The 13,645-nt window shown below is 38.1% G+C and overlaps 2 long non-coding RNA genes across 3 annotated transcripts; both read left to right on the top strand.

Annotated features, from left to right (window-relative positions):
- Nucleotides 1-1,020: 1,020 nt before the first annotated feature.
- LOC133722539 (uncharacterized) lies at nucleotides 1,021-11,497 on the top strand. 2 transcript variants are annotated; one of them, XR_009852815.1, is made up of 7 exons: nucleotides 1,021-1,621; nucleotides 1,718-1,744; nucleotides 1,869-1,991; nucleotides 2,179-2,247; nucleotides 2,521-2,583; nucleotides 3,650-3,725; nucleotides 11,357-11,497. It is a non-coding gene; the product is annotated as an uncharacterized LOC133722539 (long non-coding RNA). The 2 variants fall into 2 exon arrangements; XR_009852814.1 differs by having other exon boundaries at nucleotides 2,179-2,325.
- Nucleotides 7,937-10,387, top strand: LOC133720030 (uncharacterized). Its single transcript, XR_009851637.1, has 6 exons — nucleotides 7,937-8,061; nucleotides 8,704-8,901; nucleotides 9,042-9,174; nucleotides 9,356-9,409; nucleotides 9,504-9,568; nucleotides 9,983-10,387. It is a non-coding gene; the product is annotated as an uncharacterized LOC133720030 (long non-coding RNA).
- Nucleotides 11,498-13,645: the final 2,148 nt, after the last annotated feature.

The following is a 13,645-nucleotide window of genomic DNA, read 5'->3' as shown; positions in this document are numbered from 1 at the left end:
AAAACGACATCACACGACAGCCGTACACGTGTCGCAGACCTCCACTTACTCTCCGGATTAACCGAGGCGTTGCCTCGGTTACGAAATCCATAATTACTATCATTTATGGCGAGAAGACGGCCAGGCTTAGGAGACAAGCCTCCGCACGCTAACCCTTTGCGGGTTGGACACGTGTCAACCACCACCAGACGAAGCGTCTGGTGGAAGTAACTACTTGGGATGCCTTCCCCAATCCTCCGAAGTCTCCGCTGAGCGAAACCCCGCTAGCGGAACTTTTCCCTTGTCACCTTCCAAGTGACGAAGTCTCCGCTGAGCGAAACCCCGCCAGCGGAACTTCTCCCTTGTCACCTTCCAAGCGACGAAGTCTCCGCTGAGCGAAACCCCGCCAGCGGAACTTCTCCCTTGACACCTTCCAAGTGACGAAGTCTCCGCTGAGCGAAACCCCGCCAGCGGAACTTCTCCCTTGTCACCTTCCAAGCGACGAAGTCTCCGCTGAGCGAAACCCCGCCAGCGGAACTTCTCCCTTGTCACCTTCCAAGTGACGAAGTCTCCGCCGAGCGAAACCCCGCCAGCGGAACTTTTCCCTTGACACCTTCCAAGTGACGAAGTCTCCGCTGAGCGAAACCCCGCCAGCGGAACTTCTCCCTTGTCACCTTCCAAGCGACGAAGTCTCCGCTGAGCGAAACCCCGCCAGCGGAACTTCTCCCTTGTCACCTTCCAAGCGACGAAGTCTCCACTGAGCGAAACCCCGCCAGCGGAACTTCTCCCTTGTCACCTTCCAAGCGACGAAGTCTCCGCTGAGCGAAACCCCGCCAGCGGAACTTCTCCCTTGTCATCTTCCAAGTGACGAAGTCTCCGCTGAGCGAAACCCCGCCAGCGAAACTTCTTCCTTGCCATCCTGCAAGCGGGGCGTCTTCCGCTACACACCTCCAGCGGAACCCCCCCCCTTTTTCATCTTGCAAGCTGTGTGCTTTGTTCAGCGCAATATCGCTCAATAAAGTACCGCCAGGCACGCACTACTAGAATTATGCTCATAGACATCACGACAATTAAATCGGTGAGAAATACACGCGATGTAAAACAATGTCATTAACATCGATTCCTCAAAAACCGATTTGTATGCATATAACTGACATCATTTTTTACTGTTGACCGATGTCTATATTTTGATTCTAAAATTTTCAAAAACGCGGAAACACTAAGTTAAAAATTTTCAGGAACGCGGGGAACAAAATTTTCATTCCCCACACTTAAAATTTTTCCAACTCACTTTCTCTCCTCTTATTCCCCGAACCCTAGCCCTCTCCTCCTTCCTCTCCCACTCTCTTTCCACAGCCACCACCGCTTCCCCCTCATCCGCTCACTCCCGCTATTATCTCTCTCTCTTTCTCTCTCTCTCTCTCATTAACCGCCTCCGCCCCCTTGCCGGCGCCATCACCTCCACGAGCAAGCTCTCTCTCTCTCTCTCTCGGATTTCGGATCTCGGATCTCGAAAGACTGAAAGAAGGCAAAGAACCCTTCAGTTTCAGTTCTCAGTTACCGACATTCAGAAACCGGAGATGGGATCTGGTGCTGGAAGTTTCCTCAAAGTTCTCCTTAAAAACTTCGATGTTCTTGCTGGGTATCAACTACTATTACCCACTTTACCAAAACCTTTTTTTTTTTCTTTTTCTTTTTTTTGGTTATGTAATCTGATTTGGGGGTTTGTTTCTTGCAGGCCTGTGGTTAGTTTGGTTTAGCCACTGTAAGTTTTGGTTCAAAGATTATAGCTTTCTGAATTCTGATCCTTTTTTTTTTTCTTATGCATTGTTCTGTGTTCATGTTAAATCCTCTGTAATCTGGTTAACTGATTCTGGGTTGTTGTGCAGGTATGCCTCAATTCGGGTTATAGAGACCAAATCACCAACTGATGATCGCCAATGACTTACGTATTGGATTCTCTAGTTTATGATTACACTCTTTGAGCTCACTTTTGCAAAACTTATTGAGTGGTAAGTTTTTTCTTTGTTTTTCTTTTATTGTTCGATTTATTTCGTTGATTTGTAAGCTGAATCTAGTTGATGTGCTCTATATGGGTAGCATAAGACAATGGTTCATTGAATTTTAGTGTAAGATGCATAAAGAGGGATGCTTGTGGCTCATCTGTCATAAAAACTGACAAAACAACTCTGTCTGCAGATCATAATACGTACTTAATTGGAGATGATGAGCACTGCTACAGTGACAATCATGTGTCAAACATTGAAGGTGGTTCCTATGCTAAGTGCATTGATTTGTCAAAAGACAAGCAACCAGATATTTGGAATTCTATCAAATTTGAGACTGGTAAAAAGATGATACTATGGACCATTGTTCTTTAAAAAGATGAATTCTTGATATCTGACCTACAAGATTATTAAAACCAAACCTCACAGATCAATATAGATGGGTCGTGTTATTACCTTTTTATGTATGTAGAGTGCAGCTTTCTTCTAAAGCCTGAATTCTTTGTCTGACATTTCCATTTACTTTATTGTGCAGGCCAAATAAAGGAGGTCCTTCTAAGCTACACTCAAAGTTCATTTGATTAACCCTTCAGTCAAGGTTTAGTTACTTTCTATTTATTTTCGTTGTTAATTTAGTTATATCTCTGCATTTACCTTTTATGGTTTGTGTGTGAATTTCATTGTTGTTTTCTTTTTTCAGATCTGACCTTAAAATAAAAAGGTTTCTGTTGTTTGCTGTTGTTGATTTGTTTTCAGTTTTGAAATATTATTTCCTTAATGATTGGATTCAAGTTAATCTGGGATTTAGAGGTTGATCTATGAGTTTGAAATAGAGTTGAAGTTGGTCATAGCTACAGAAAACAGCTTATGAGATATTATTGTATAGGAAGTTGTATGTGATGTGAAAAAAAAAATAAAAAAATTCAACTATAAAAATCTATACTCGGTTTTAAACTTGGGAGAACTACAAACTTCCTTCTGCCATGAAATTACAGTGGAGATTAAAGGTTAATGTGAAATGCAATTTTTATATTTCTATTGAGTTCACTCTGCACGTGAAGGGATTGCTGACATTTTATATTATGTACAGCAAGTATTACCTCTGAAACTGTGTTGATCGATTGTTGTATTTGGAAGATTCAAGGGCAAGAGAACTGTCTTCTTGAAGTATCTGTTTTTCTCTTTCTTAACTGAATGAGAAATTCTTTTTGCTTTTAGTAACCAAGTACTGCCTTTTGTGTTCATGTCCACTGGCATTGCTGCTTGATTTTGTTTTGGGACAGTATGTTACGGAATGTGCAGTTATAGGTTTAGGATTTTAGTGTTTTTTATTTAGAACGACTTACAGAAGTGGTCAGCTTAATCAAATATAGGCCCTTTCAAAAATAAAAGGGTTTGCTATGTAGTAGCAGCAAAATCTTATTGAACATAGTAAATCATCAATTTCATGATCAAAATAAAAAGTGCTAAATGACCAATATAAACACAGCGGGGAAGAGTAATCTAGCTGCTAGAACTTTTGCTGTGGATTGAAATATGGGTTGAAATTTAAAGGGATTCAAGCTAGGCTTTTCAGTTTCATTGCAATGGTTGTACAGTTTGACTGTGCAGTTATCATGCGTTGGTTAGAGTATGTTTTGAAAGATGATTATTTTCTAATGCAGGTTCTGTTGTGTGTCTTGGACTGTTTGGCTTTGGTCAAAGGAGTTTTGTGATAAGCAAATTATAATTTGAAAACAGGTGAGAACATTGCTCTATTTGTCATTTTTGTATATCAATTCTAATCGTTAAGTAATTTTTTTATTTCTTTTGATTGACTAATAGTATTAGGTAGGAACATGATGACTTGCAGGGTCTTCAAAGTTTGTTAACATAAATTGGTATTTAGCTTTCTGTCAGTTTCTAAGGTCAAGTTAAAACTTTTAACAATATGATATAATGGTTTAAGTTTCATAAATTAATTGTTTCAGTTGTCTTTATTGAATTTTACCCTTCGATAATATATTAAGAATGCAGCAACAGTCATAGCAGTAATCGAATTGAAATTCAACTCTCAAATGTTCTTGTTGTTTGTCTGAATAATTTTCTCTTTTCTTCTTTATTATATATTCTTTGAAAAAATAGTTACATGATCTTTTGGAGTAAAACAGAGCCTGCTAAGCCCTTAACACAGTTAATAGAACTTTGTTTTAAAGTTGGAGAAAACTTCAGGAAGTTTGAAGTTAACAGTGATGCAATCAATGTCATCAAAATAATTGAGAATCATAATTAGGATCTAAGTCAACAAGTCCAATCTTTGATAACATCTAATTAACAGCAACCAAAAAGGCCATACATAGTAAAGATTCAGTATTTTATAAAGAAACTCACGTAGCATAGCAGCCTAGATCCACTTATCATTGGTGTGTGTCACATGATTAGTATTTTATCTCATAATGAGTCAATTAATGAAAGCTATGGCAGCTTGTAGGTGGTATATATGACTATTTAGAAATAATTGAAGGAAGTTTCATTGTGATCTGCTATTGGGTTTCTCAGTAAAACAAGTTGAATAATTCAAGACACAAAATGAATTAGAGGTTTCAGGCTAGGGTTTATGAAAAGAGATTAATAGCCAATCATGAGGTTGCTGTTTATAGCAGAAAAGCATCATTGGTAACCTTTCTTTCCTACATGAATACTTTTTAAACATTGATTTGTTTTTTGTTGTATGGCATGCAAGGTATGTGGTTTGTTACATAGCATGGTGAAGTTTGGAAATAAAGACATGCAGAGTTACGGATAATTCAAATGGAAATTACTAATCACTTGATTTTCAACTATATGTGATCATGTGTCCCAGTTTCTTCATTTTTCTTTTTAAATAAGAAATCAAATTTCTCATGAACAAATGGACTGTCATTAATTTAAGTAGGGGACTTAGCTCCTTATCCTCTTTACATCTTTTGAAGCTAAAACAAGGCTGGTCTCCTGCTCATCTAAACTGTGGATCGAGTTGGAATTGCACTAGGAGAAATAGATTCTTCCTTTTGGTTGTTGTTGGCCTTGTCCGAGAAATTCTTTAAGATCATAATTACATTGGGGTTGAAGAATAGGGGACTTGATCAGGGTCTATCTATGCTGGCATTTGTTCCAATTTAATGGAGTTTGTCTGTCTTTAATTGAGGGTTTAGTACTTTACATTCATGATAGTATTACAAGTGATGAGTTGGAATAGCGGTACTATATCCCATTTGGTGTTTGAGGTAGAGGTGTGGACTTTTAAGTTGCATTATGGTGAGTCTATAGTTATAAGTTTTATGATCTTGTCTAATTGGAGCAAATTTATATTGATATATTTTCTTGCTAAATTGAAATTGTGCTGCATAACCTCTAAGATGTAGAATTTACTTATTTAAGAGTTCAGGCATTACCATTGTCAGGTATTGCATACACTACTAGAAATCTGTTCATTTACATCACATCATTTAAATCGGTTAGACTTGCCCACGATGTAAAAAAGTAATTTAACATCGTTTTACGAAAATACCGATTTAAATGTATGTCATTAACATCAGTTCTTAAAATGACTGATGTTAAAAATTTAGTTCGAAAATTTGCGGGAACCTATATTTGCAAAAAGCGCTAAGTCTTTTAAGTGAAATGAAGAAGCGGGGACTAAAACTCAAAACTTTCACACTTAGAAAAAAAATTGCGCCCGACCCCAAAACTGAAACACAAACCCTAAGCTCAGTGTCGACCTCCATTCTCAACCCAGACTCGAGCTCCTCCTAAACTCGAGCTCCTCTTCGTCCTCCTCACCATCACAATCCTCCCTCCTCCATTCTCAGGCAGAATCTGAAGCGCCGAGATCCCGACCTCGATATAAAATTGAAGTAACAACTCTAAATCCTGAGCCCGGCCTCGATCTGAGATTGGCAGAGTTGAAGAAATTAAAGAGGAATGGTTCTTTCCTCTCAAGCCCCACCGAAGTCGGGGTTGGAACCCTAAACCCGAACACAGCAACCCAGCTGCACTCAACTGCGCCGTTTCTGACTCTCTCCGTGACTCCGTGTCTCGGTCTCCGCCGTCTCTAACTCTCCGTCTCCGCCTCTCCGGTCTCCCATATCCGAGTCTCCGTCTCCGAGCTCCAGGTATCTCTCTCTCCCAGTCTCCCTCTCCGTCTTCTTCTACTCCTCTTCCTCTTCTTCTTCTCTTCTTATCTTCTTCTTCTTAATCTGATTGATTCATGAATAACCCATTTGAAATTGAAATTGAATTCCTAGAGTAATGAAATTGTATGTATGAATGTATCCTGATAATCTGAATATGTTGGTCGATTGGAGCTACTTTCCCTCTCAACTCAAACCCTAGCCCCTCCTCCTCTTGTCTCACAGCTCGCCTGAGGCTACTGAATGCGATCATGGCCGACTTCGCCACCCAGTCGTGTGCTCGTTGCAGCAAACCCGCCAATCTTCAGTATGTCAATTTCTCACTCTCAATTTTTTTTTTTTTCAATTTCGCTAATCTTTATGATTTTTTTGATTAATAAAGCTATAATCTTGATGCTACTGAATCAGAAATACTTGATTATGAGATTTCTTGAATGTTCATGGCTTGAAAGATTGGAACTTTTGTTGAATTAAGCTTTAATTTTCCATTTGCATTGGTATTTCTTACGATCAGAACCAAAGCAAGAGCAGGATGAAAATGGCAGTGAAAGCAGTCAAAGTACTTTCAGTTATGACCAACTGAGGGTTAAATCTGACAATCCAGTAACTGGAATTGATTTTAAGAGAAGAGAGGTTGGTCATTTGTGAATGTTTTTACACTTCATCATCTGTTTTGAAATGGTAATTACATTTTCTGTTTGGCTTTGCAGGCCTACCTCTCTGATGAAGACTTTCAGACCATATTTGGGATGACGAAAGATGCTTTCTATCAACTGCCAAAATGGAAGCAAGACATGCAAAAGAAGAAAGCTGATTTGTTCTAGAGACCAAATTCATTAGCATGAGTGCTTTGCCAGTTTTTTTTTTTTTTTTTTCCTTATGCGTCATAACTTTCACTTCATTCATTTTAATCAGTGCTTTTCTGTGGGGTAATTGTGGTTTTACTGTCAGTGATGATGGCTTGTTTGCTGTCTAGCACTTCACTCTTGATGAGCACTTTGCTGTGGTTAGTATCGGTATTGATTGCGATGCTGCCTATAGAGTGATATATCTTATTTCTCTTATTTCTCTACTGCTGCTGCTTCCTTAATTATCACAGATGGTAGTCCAAAGGACAGCGCAGGTCAAATTCTTTCATTTGATCCATGTGTATTTCATTTTGCAGTTTACATTGGTATTTCCAGTTTGGTATAGGTTGATGTGCTATGACTGCAATCAAGTTAGACTTTTCTGCTCTCTAGGTGTTCTTTTTTCTTATTTTGGAAAATCATTAATGATATATTCATTTTGAAGATCAAAACTCCTGATCAAATTGAGAGGATGCGAGAAACTTGTCGAGTAAGTTCCAACTGCTTATTCTGAATTTGTTCGTTATATTTAGTTCTGATGAACTAGTGTTATCTTGTTACTTATTTTCTTTTTAACTTGCTGCCAGTGCCTTTTCACTTTATCCTGTGGACCTTAAACAAATGCAAATTTTGATGATGATTTGACTCTTTCATTTAAGGATTTTCTCTCTTCAAAGTTTTAGTTATTCTTTCTATTACATCAGACTTCATGTCTTAACTATTTTTTTTACTGATACTGCTTTGGAGGAAGAGTTTCCGTTAATAAAGTCAAAGGGATTTATCCTGAAAAAGAAATGTGAAACTTTAAAAAGAGATGGAACAATTACATTAAGATGACTAACAAAGGAGACAAGACTGAGAATATGGTTTATTTTTACTGTAGGATCATTTCATTGTCCTTGATGAACATTTCTATGTGTCAAACAGAATAACAGGTTTAGGGCTTTATGATTTACAGAGCTTGTATATTTTCATAGCTCAAACAATCGAAAATTGAATTATAGATGGGTGGATATTTAGGGATATCTGCGTTCCTTGAAGAAGACAACATATTCTGAAGCTTTGAGAATTCTAAGGGTGAGTGAATTGTGTGGGTTTTTCTGGTTCGTTTTCATTTTAGATCTTTGAAATGCTGGCTTGGTTTCTGGAATCTAGGTCTTACTGTGTGTGTGATTTGGCTTTGAATTGGTGAAGTTTGAATGAATTGAGTGCGTAGGGAGCTTTGTTTCAGATTTGACCTTTGTTTGTTTGCTTAGAAAAACAATATGAGAGATTAAACAAAAAAGAGATGGTTGTTTTTTTTTTTTTTTTTCAAATAGGAAGTAATTATTACGTTTCTCTGGCTTTATAACATAGACAATTAAGCTCAATGTTAGCCTAACATGTGGCTTTGGTTCGGAGCATTGTTGAACCAATTCGTAACATTGTCAGAAAGGTAAATCACAGTGAGCTAATATAAGCTGTTGCATATTTGTCTCTGTTTTTCTGGTAAACATTATTTTCCTTATTATGTATTAAACTTTTACCAGTCTTTGGTTGACTACATGTCAGCAATCTTTTGATTAGACAATTGTGCATGCTGTAACTTGAAGTTATGTTAACCTGGAAATTAGGTTCATATCCCTGCAGATAAAGTCTCTATTAATTTGTATGATTGCAATGCCTGCCAGAATTCAATTACTTGTCATTTAACTTCTTTTTCTTGACGTTTTTATACAGAAAAAGATTGGCTTTCAATTCACCGAAGCTGAGTGTCTCAAGATTGATGTAAAAGAGAAGAAAGTCTATTGCCAATCTAATTTAGAGAATGGGGAAAAAGAAATTTGAGTGGACTACGACTACCTTGTAATATTTGTGGGAGCAAATGTTAATACATTCAATACTCCTGGTGTGATGGAGAACTGCCATTTCTTGAAGGTGATGTCCTTTGCAACCTTGTATATTCATGTCTTGCAATACTTTAAAATTATCTCTTCTGGAATGAGGTTTCTCAGGTAGTGGGAATCAATGTATGCATCTTTGTTACTAACTCATCTTGAGATACTTGCCTCATGCAGGAAGTAGAAGATGCCCCAGAAGATACGAAGAACTGTTATTGAATGCTTTGAAAAGGCTAGCCTGCCAACTGTAAATGATGAGGAGAAGGAGAGAATTCTTCATTTTGCCGTTGTTTGAGGTGGCCCAACTGAGGTAACTATTTTCTTTTAGTTTCTTTGCACTGGTTGTGCTTTTCTTTTCTTTCTTCTTTTTTTGAATTGGTACACTGTCAACTCCCCCGGAAACATTTAGTTCACAAAATGCTTTTGATTTGTTTGTGAACGTAACCATACAAAGTACCAAAAGCTGGGGCTAACTGAACTCTTTTGTGCAGGTTTAAAGCAGAACAGCAGCTACAATGTCAAAGCTACAGAGTTTAAACTCAAGAGTGAGGCCTTGGCATTTGTACAGAGTTTTTTCTTTGCTTCTAGAACTGCTTCTTTTCAAAAAATTTATCTTTTTTTACTTTTGAATGTTTTCAGGTCATTACTGGATACTTACTAGCAGGATCTGCCATTGGACCCAGTCACCCAGAGGCTTGAATTTTGTCAGTGAAATAGTCCAAGAGGCTTGTCTTTATTCCTATTTTGCTTGATTGATTCTTTCTTTGCGCTTCCCCTATTGACTGTTTCTTCAGGATTATGTTTTCAGTTGTTCCATTTGCAGATTCAAAATCATGAATACTCATGTTATACTAGATTCAAAATCACGAAAACTCATGTTATACTAGTTCGGTCTTTTGCCATTCGGTATAGGTGGATCTATAATTTTCTTGTCATTAATTTATGTGTGTTTACATTTGGTAAAGTCTAGTTATATTAGTATTGAGATTCACTGCCTTTTTAGTACCTTTTAAGCTCAGTCATGTCGGTATTTCTTTTTGTTGAGTTTAGTAATACCAAAAATCACTGTCTAATGGTTTATGTTGCACTGTGAAACTGACTTTGTCATTCTCTTGCAGGGCCTTGGATTACAAGTTGTGAAATATTTGGCTGCCAAATATGAAGAGCTAGGGTGTGAAGTGAAATGGATGGGCAAGCCTGATAAGGTGATCTAGTCACATTGGTCTGGTTACCGCTGTTAACTTCACTTCATGTGAACCTTTAGCTTAATACATATTTCTCTTGCACTTGACTACCAAGATGAATTTTGAGCAAGGCTACTTTTTTGCTTTGAAGCAAAGCTTGGTGTAGAAATTTTGTAGATTGTTGCTCATATGTTTCTAGGATATCCTTTGTAGGTTTTGGGGTTTTCTTTTGTGACATATGTTCAATCATGAATTTGGAAAGAAAATTAATGGAAAGCCCCAATTTTTGGATGATTATGAAATGCATTTCTTTTCCCAGCAGCAGCTAGATGCAAACTTAGCTCATCACGCTTGTCAAAATGAAGTGAAGTATATAAAAGCATAACAAAACAGTAATGCCAAGGAAAACGAAGTCACTTGAGAGATTAGAAATCAGTATCAAAATGAAAATCGATGTCTTATGATTATTAATGTATCGAGTTGTGTCCGCAGAACCGATGTACTCAAAATCAGTGCACATCGATTTTACAAAACAAAAGCGATGTCTACAATGAAACAACACATCGGTTCTAGAAAAAGTAAGCGATGTACATAAAACCATTGAACATCGTTTTGCTTAAATGAAAACGATGTGCTGTGTTAAGTGAAACATCAGTCCTTAAAAAAAAACCGATGATGCCTAAAGATACAGACATCGTTCCTAAGAAAATAATGTGCCAAGCTACATGTAAAAATGCCCACGAACAAACAATACTCATGGCAACTGATGTCTACAAGTGTACTGGACATCGCTTCTGGAATAGAAATCGATGCAAATGTTCACGTAGGTATTGTTCGACATATACTTTATTAAGCATAAAATGTGAAAATATGAAGAATTAGACATACCTAACATACAAAAATATGATGATTATAACGATTATACATCGATTTGTTTTTTAGAATCGATGTTGGATGTTGTCTGGGACATCGGTTAAAAACGCGCTTATACTGATGTCTATATCTTTCTCTACACCCACTAAGACATCGGTCGAAAATTAGTTTAACATCGGTTCTGGGCCGATGTCTATGAACAAAATTCTAGTAGTGATACTTGAAAGTTAAAATTGGTGTCAAACAATTATTTATGTACGTCGGTAATCATTTTCTTGTACTATGAAACAATGGCTAAACCTCCAGCTAGAAAAATTAAATTCCATCTAATTGATATATACATATTATGCAGGAGCATTAGAATGGGGCTGCTCCAGCTAGAAGTGTTCTGGCGTGGATCCTAATATAAATTTGAACGTGTCTTTATATGTGCAGGTCTTTCAACATGACATGTCTTTTGGTGAGGAATGTTACAAGCGAGGATGTTAGTTATTACCACACATATGGTTCAGAAGTTTTGGTCACTAGCTTTGTGTATAACTCTTTAAGTTCAACAAGAAGCTTAGTAGTTTTAGGTATTTTGATGCTTAATTATAATTTTGCAAAACCTTTGGTTGGTGTTACAATTGTGATTGTTGGTTTGTAATTGAAATGAGTTCATATTGGTATCTTACCAATTTTCAATTTATAAAGGACATGATGTATATACGTGTATTTCAAATTAGTATTAAATTACAAAAACGATGTCATTAAAGAGATGATACATCAGATTGGAAACAAAAATTGATGTCTATTTATTCAGTGCACATCGACTTATTAAGTAAGAAACGATGTAACACAACTCAATGGACATCAACTTATTAAGTAAGAAACGATGTAAAACAACGCAATGGACATCCACTTTTTAAGTAAGAAACGATGTAAAACAAATCAATGGACATCGATTTATTAAATAAAAAACGATGTCTAGTATAAGTATAAACATCGGTGTCAACTTCAAAAACTGATGTTTAATAGAAAAATGGACATCGCTTTGTAAAAGAAAATGATGTTTAACAAAATAATGAACATCGGTCGAGTAATACAAAAGAATGTAGATTCAATCTTAAATAGTGTGATATATAGCAAGTACCCGTAAAGCTAATAAACAGCAGGCAAATTTCAAAAACTCCGATGTCTAAGAATATATTACACATCGTTTCTAGAATGAGTAACGATGTTAAAATGAATACTAGTGCTATTGAACCTATATTTCGTTAAGCATTAAATGCATAAATATGAAGGTTTAACAATATCTAAAAACACCAATTTGTGATCATAATAGCAGTTTAACATCGAGTCTGGAATCTAATCCGATGTTTATTGTTGTATGGGACATCGGTTTTTAACCGATGTCTAATTTTTGGCGATCTTTTACATCACCCACTAACACATGTGTACAAATTTTTTTTTACATCGGTTTCTGGCCGATGTATATGAGAAAAATTCTAGTAGTGACGTCTACTGGACGCTGCTTCCTGCTATAATCAGCGGCGGATCCTGAGGCCACGCCTCACTCTGACAACGCCTGCCACGCGGCGTTACGGTCAGACCGTCCCCACGAGACACGGGGACTTGTCAACAGTCTACGACGGCCCTGATCAGGCACGTTGACCCCCGTCACTCGGGTTCTAAGATTGAGTTCGCTACTCAACACCCTCTGCTCCGTGCAGCTCCCCCTCAACAAACAATTTGCCGACCATCCGGAGGTCTATCTTAGCCGGGGAGTGGGGGACTCCCTAGGGGGCCTAGCAGGGGCCCACCCGAAAGGGTATAAAGCGTTTGCTCACAAAATCCATGGTTGACAACGCACTGACGCTAATTATGCTCTTGCAAGTCTAGCGGCACAAAACGCTTCAAACCGCCGAGCAACTGCCCAACCAAGATTGCCCTCTTTGACTGGGGACTTGGGGGACTTGTACATACATGTACATTTGCAAGCATAATTAGCTATAATGGGCCACGCTCATTGTACCGCCAAAGGTACTAATTCCAACCAAAGGAATGACATGCAGACACACCGCCAGGCGGGCTACAACCTCAGCGTCGGATCACCCCCAGGTCACCGCCGACGCGCCGCCACGCGCCGTGCCACAATGGCATCAGCAGCTCCCAGAGCTGGGAACTGAAGCATATCAGTCCCACATCGAAAACAAGGAGGAGGTCAGCCTCCTCCTCACCTATAAAAGGTTTTCTCTTCTCTCCTCATTTATTACGCATTCAATACTTACCTACTGTTACTTTGTCAACATAAATACATTGACTAACTTAGGCATCGGAGAGTTGAAGACCGCCCAGCGTGGTCTCCCTTTGACGCCCTTTGTATTTTACTTGACAGGTAGCGGAGGCTTTGAGAGCACCACAAGTATCGATCCGCCCACCGGATCAGAGTTAACAAAGGTTCAGCTACTGCCGGACTTTTAGACATTAACAGTGAGAGAAATAGAAATGTGCGCTTCACAGCAGTCAATGAGCTAGTCAAGACAAAACATATGAGGGGTGCACCTGTGCATCAACATGGTCTCAACATGATAGGTCTTATTGAGCAAATTCAAGACCAAGGATTTGCACTTGATGTGGAGCTAGCTCAAGATCTTCTTCTATCCTCCTTAGATGATTCATTTTCTCAGTTCATAATGAACTATAATATGCAACAAATGGATCATACTCTTTCTGATCTTCTCA

Source organism: Rosa rugosa, chromosome 7, assembly GCF_958449725.1.
Source record: "Rosa rugosa chromosome 7, drRosRugo1.1, whole genome shotgun sequence".
NCBI lineage: Eukaryota > Viridiplantae > Streptophyta > Magnoliopsida > Rosales > Rosaceae > Rosa > Rosa rugosa.
Note: the sequence above shows the minus strand (reverse complement) of the source record. Positions and strands in the feature narration are given on the sequence as shown.